The sequence below is a fragment of the Camellia sinensis genome, unplaced genomic scaffold (genome assembly GCF_055761805.1).
Source record: "Camellia sinensis isolate YWXY unplaced genomic scaffold, ASM5576180v1 Unanchor1, whole genome shotgun sequence".
Taxonomy (NCBI): domain Eukaryota; kingdom Viridiplantae; phylum Streptophyta; class Magnoliopsida; order Ericales; family Theaceae; genus Camellia; species Camellia sinensis.
Genome location: NW_028128987.1, coordinates 2,852,074 through 2,858,073, shown reverse-complemented (window position 1 = coordinate 2,858,073; position 6,000 = coordinate 2,852,074). Strand labels below are relative to the sequence as shown.

Here is a 6,000-nt window from a genome sequence, read left to right as displayed (position 1 = left end):
CACCAAAGTAATGACCATTAACCAAGATGAGAGGTTACCAAAGTAATGAAACCCCATTTATGACCAAGATATATAAATAAATAAATAAAAGATATTAAAATGGTCCAACACATTTAAACTATGATTGGATCTTGGATTTGTGAAGATATTTCATCAACTCTTTCTTCCCATTTATTTTTCCTCCGCAAATTCAAGATATAAAATGCCATTATGATATCAGATTTGATTAAATTTTTTATTCCAAATGTTAGATGTTAGTAAGAAAAAGAAATTTAAATTGTATTTTAACTTTTGCATGATCTATTGAAACAGGATTTTTCTGAATCTAAGCATTTTTCTGATATCTATCTTTCAAGGCGTGAGATTCCAAGATGGTTGTAGTATCAAAGTCCAAGGTCATATTTATCTTTCAAGGTGCCTCTTACAAACGAGAAAATACTGGGTTTGTTTGTATGCGTAGTTTTCACCGCATCAGAAGAAAAATGTAATAATTTAGGTCTTTTTCGCTATTATATTAGTAATAAAACCAAAGTTTTTATAGCTCTTTACATGTATCCTATTTGCTATGGGCCTATCTCTCAAGATCAGATGTGGCTTAAATTTTTACCACAAAATTACTTGGAAAGACAATTAGATGGTGGTGATGAAGTGGAGATCTCAATACAAATAAATGAGTGGACACAGGTGAAAAATTGTGGGGCTCATATCATTTACAAGGTCGATCATAATATTACGGAGACAAATGATGAAACACTGACCCAATAAACCTCGTCACCTTACCAAAGTCTCATTCTCGAAGGGGAACAAGAAGAAGAAGTTGATTATCCGGCAAAAAGAAGAAGAATAAGTTGATTCAACAAATTAATAGTAAAACTTAAAAGCATTTTAAGCAAACGGTATGTATAGACTTTTTCGCTCATAATTATTAATTTTTTTCGAAAAGGTGTTTTTGTAAATAATTTTTGAACACAACTTTGCTCTAAACTTTAGGTTATGGCAATAGAGTTTAAAATTTTATTTTCTAGGCTCTCATTTGTATGATATGTTGCATTTGGGCAATGCATTTCAAAGAGCTGCGAGGATTGATGATGTTTATGCGATGAAGAATTGCGTTGCGGAAGGGGCGAAGGTGAACGACAAGGATCAGAATGGTTGTACTGCTCTGCATAGATTTGCATTTAAAGGCAAAATAGAGAGTGTTACGACCTTGGTTAGTAATGGAGCTTAGATTGATCTTCTTGATGATGGTGGATACACGCCGCTTCGTTATGCGGTGGAGGGAGGACATATGCAGGTTGCTATGTATCTGATAGCTCATGGGGCTAAAGCAAATGTTGTGAAGAATAATAATAGTCTTAAAGGCTTTGAGATGGTTCCTTTCAATTTGGATTGTTTCAAGAACCATCATTCTCTTGTAACTACTTCCTTGTGTCGAGCTTGATCCTATGTTTGATAGTTTCTGAGTTGTATGGATTAATAAGAAAAATTTGTATAGAATTTTAGTGATTTTTGTGTAGTTTGTAGAGAAGGGTTGTGTTTCCCTCTCACCAGATTGTACATAGGAGTCCATGGGATTGTATGAACCTCAGATCTTCAATTCAATTTATATGAGGATTCAAATGTATCCAAGCCCATGAAATGAATAAAGGTTTTGTTCTGGAGTTTCTTATTTTGTTCAAGGTTTGTTTTGTTGGAAAATTTGAATTACAATTTACTCCAATGGTTGTCTCTTGAGATGAAAGGGTGTGTCCTTTTAAAAGGGCACAACCTTCCAAAGAGTCATGGATGAATCTATATATTCTATCCCCCTCAATTCAATTTGATATAGAGAATTGCAATTTTCTTCTTCACTTTACATTTATTCTTCATATTTTTTTAGTCTAATTTTCTTATAAAGAGAGTACATGCACAACAAAGTTCGCTAGGCTTACAACAGTAGTACTGCTAGTGCAAGACATTGATCGTTGTATCTTGGGAGATAAACGTCCATTGAATCCTAAGCACCAGTGGGAGGATAAATCTGTTTTAAGGAAAGAGTGTCACACACTTGACTAGACCAGGTTTTATCTATTTATGTGCTGTAAGTTCTGTTACGTTATTTTGTCAATTTATTTTAGTTTTGGTCTTGCCAAAAATCGTTTACATATTTTTAAATTATATTTTCTATATAGTTTGGTACTATTTTTCCAACAATCTTAGGACAGAGTCGTAAATGTTTATGGTTTTTGGGAAAATATAATTGTGATTTTTTCCGACATTAACTAATTTTATGTTAACATCAATCCATTGGTTAGTTAGATGTGTTTGGGGTATAATTTTCAATTTGTGGTCATAAGAAGGTGGGGCGGTTGCCAAGTGTGAATGTCAAAAGATGCCAAATGGTGTCTTTAATTTTGCACTAAAATTGGTGCCTCTGAGACGAAGTTGTAGAGACCAAGCCCTGTTCTTCCACAGTTCTCCTATTTCGTTTGACTGGATAACCATTTTTATTATTATATTAGAAAAAAAAATGATCCAGAGAGAGAATAAAGAGATTTATCAAAATTCTAAACAAAGCGTTGGTCTCACTGGGATGATTAGGTTTCCAGAGAGAAAGAGAGGATCGGTAGGAAATTTTTTAGAGACGGAGAGAGAAAAATTGGTTTTGATGATCCATGGTTTTTTCAGAGTGAGTGTAGTGCGAGGAAGAGGAAGGGATTTAAAGCAGTTCTTGGATTCTCTTCGGAGAAATTCAGATCGAAGATTTGGAAATTAGTTGGTTCATGGTAAGGATATGACTGAGTTTAACAATGGCACTTGGTGTCTATCATGATGCATGGTGGAGTCAGAGAAGAAGGTTCTCTATGGCAACAAATAAAAAGGAATTAGAAACTGAAACAATGTTTTTATAAATTCCGATAATGGTAATGAAGGGCTACAAGATGAGTTTTAAAGAAATAGAGCAGGTATGTAATTTTGTTTTGTAATCTTACACTCTGATATAGTTTTGTTTATGTTGACTGTTAGTTTGTGGAAAATATATAGATATATACATATATGTATGTATATATAGTTATCTTACAGAACCATATAATTTACCGACCAGTACAAAAGCTCTGCCGATCATGAAATTACAGGAACTAACAAATATAATATATATAGTTACCAAGCAATTGGATGATGCACAAAGGGTGTTTGATGAAATGCTTGATCGGAATACAATCACATGGACCTCTCTTATTCATGGGGTAGGACAGATTGTGAATTAAATGGCTGTCGATGCTCAGTAACTCTCTGATTTGATGTTGCATTACTTGATGATGGGTTTGGGCTAATTTACAGCAATAGTTTTTTTTTTTTGTGTGTTTAATTTTAAAGTGCTAAAAAGTAACTTAAACACCGAAGGAAGTTTTACTCCATATATGTGTAAAGTCGGTGGGTTTGGTATGCAATGTTTTTGTCGGCCAAATGGTTCCGTTGCCGGAGAAGACAACTTTGGAATGTTGTCTTTGTGTGTGTTTGTTCTGTTTCTATTTATGATACTTGGGTCTAATAATTTGGACTCTTAATGGGCTTTTAATATGTTTGTCTTATACTAATATAAAAGTCCCAAATTTTTATTGGGGTCACTTGTTTCATTTATTGTTTTATGTCTTTTGATAAGCCCAATGGTTTTAACCCAACATCTATATTTACTTATTTGAGTTGGGCCATTATTTTTTATAATAATATGGTTTCATTAACTCCTAAGGAACACCTCTATGTTTATTATTTAAAATTGAAAATAGGAGTGACATAGAGTAACGGTAAGTCTCGAAGTAATCAAAGACTTAATACCGTAAGCCATTTGCTTTCAGTTGTGCATATTGTCTAAGGATAATATAGTGGATCCACGAACTACTCAATGATATATAACTGAGAAGGTCAAACGGAAAAATAGCGGCCGCTAAACAAAAAGTTTGACTAGAAAGCAAATGAGAGAAAGTTCATCGAGGGAAATATGATTAAAGCCAATTACATCAGAGTCATCATAATGGTAACCCTACTTAGATGATTGGAGATCCCAAAAACTAAGTTCAAAGGGACAACTAAGTTATGTGTAGCTCTCCAGAAATCACTAAAGGAGTCTAACTCCTATCCACTTCTATGATGAGAGTGATATCTGCAACATGTGTTGTATGCAGGGAACTTAGGGTAAGCTATGCTTTTAATGATCACTTATATCTTGAAAACCCTAGATGCGTATCTTTCAAGAGGAGTATTTAAGAGACTCAAAATAAGGATCACTTATATGAGTGTGAAAGAGCCGCTTCTATGAGAATTGATGAGGCAAATTCTCTAAAGCACTCATGAAATACTAGGAGATGCCCAAGGCCAAAACGGGCACCACCATGAGAACTAAACTGTGTCTAGAGATATTTTGTGTGAATTCTATTGTCTTGGCTTACACAAATGGTTGAACAGCTCAAGCCATCATGTCCACTGATTAGCTAGTAAGTCCGATAGGCTTTCACTAGGGAAGGTTCAAAGCCAAAAGCTACCTATTTCGATGCAGGTTATTTCCTTAATGTACTCTCTCTTTGTTTGCATGTTGTTGCATGTCCTTTTTGTAAATTTTATTCATGTGGGGGATTGTTGGAAAGTTTGAATTACAATTTACTCCAATGGTTGTGTCTATTGAGATGAAAGGATTTGTCCTTTTGAAGAGTCATAACCTTTCCAAAGAGTCATGGAGGAATCTATATATTATATCCCCTTCACTTCAATATGATATAGAGAATTGCAATTTTCTTCTTCACTTTACATTTATTCTTCATATTTTCTGAGTCTAATTTTCCTATAAAGAAAGTATATGCATAGCGAAGTTCGCTAGACTTGCAATAGTAATGCTGCTAGTACAAGACATTGATCGTTGTATCCTGGGAGATAGATGTCAGTTGAATCCTAAGCACCGGTGGGAGGACAAATCTGTCTTAAGGAAAGAGTGTCACACACTTGACTCGATCAAGTTTTATCTATTTATTTACTGTTGGAACAATCTTCTGCGTAGAATAAATAAATTGAAACAAATCAAATAAATAAAATAAATTACGTACCGAATTTATTTTTACCGAACCAAATAAATAATTAAAAGATCAAGTTGAGTGTGTGACACTCTGTCCTTAAGACAGATTCGCCTCGCTACGGTGCTTATGGATAAATGATAATTATCTCCCAGAATACAATGATCTTCACAAATTGTAGTAGCACTCCAAATAATTTGTACGGCGAACCAAACCTGTGTTCTATATTCTCTTTATTTTTTCTCTAAAAATTATATGAAGAATAATGCAACTAAAGAGCAAAATTAGACAACAAAAAGGAATTTTCCAGACTACTTTTTGGATGTCAAAGACTGCTGAAATGGCCAGTATATATAGGCAAATTAATCTGCCGAACAAGTGCTATTTTTGAATGAACGGATGCAAAATTTAAACTGAACAGATACAACACCGTTTCAACAGATAACTGTTGGGCAGTTAAATCTATTGAAACTGCAGCAGTTTAAAAAACCTATTTGGCAGATTTGAATCTGTTTGGAAAAAATAGATCTATCCGGGTGCAACAGATATTGTTTGGATAGTTAATCTGTTTGAAAAAATGAACTGAATAAGTAACAAATTGACAGAAAAATTAAATTCAAAAATGAATTAATTTCGATAAGAATTTTGGGAAAAATTCAAATGAATTTTCTCCAAAAAATTAATATAAGAACTGACCCAACCCACAACCCACACATGCGTACGGCACGGCTGAACGGACGGCGGCGGGACGCATCGTGGTTTTAGCCAAGGTTCCATTTGTCCATAATTCCTCCATTCTACAAACTTGGAGTGCCCCTTGGGGCCCAACCTAAGTGTTGTCACCTAGAACTTATATACACACATAAGTTCTCTTTGAGTTTTAATGTGGGACAACACATTTCAAGGAAACACACATTTACTTCTTTAAATGTCCATTCCACGAACCCGAAATCAACGT

At 34.3% G+C, this 6,000-nt stretch overlaps 2 long non-coding RNA genes across 2 annotated transcripts; both read left to right on the top strand.

The window, feature by feature from the left end:
- The first annotated feature begins 312 nt into the window (after positions 1 to 312).
- On the top strand, positions 313 to 1,662 carry LOC145814182 (uncharacterized). The gene is made up of 2 exons (XR_014357516.1): positions 313 to 896; positions 1,026 to 1,662. It is a non-coding gene; the product is annotated as an uncharacterized LOC145814182 (long non-coding RNA).
- An 865-nt stretch (positions 1,663 to 2,527) lies between these two features.
- LOC145814046 (uncharacterized) lies at positions 2,528 to 3,448 on the top strand. The gene is made up of 2 exons (XR_014357501.1): positions 2,528 to 2,945; positions 3,142 to 3,448. It is a non-coding gene; the product is annotated as an uncharacterized LOC145814046 (long non-coding RNA).
- Positions 3,449 to 6,000: the final 2,552 nt, after the last annotated feature.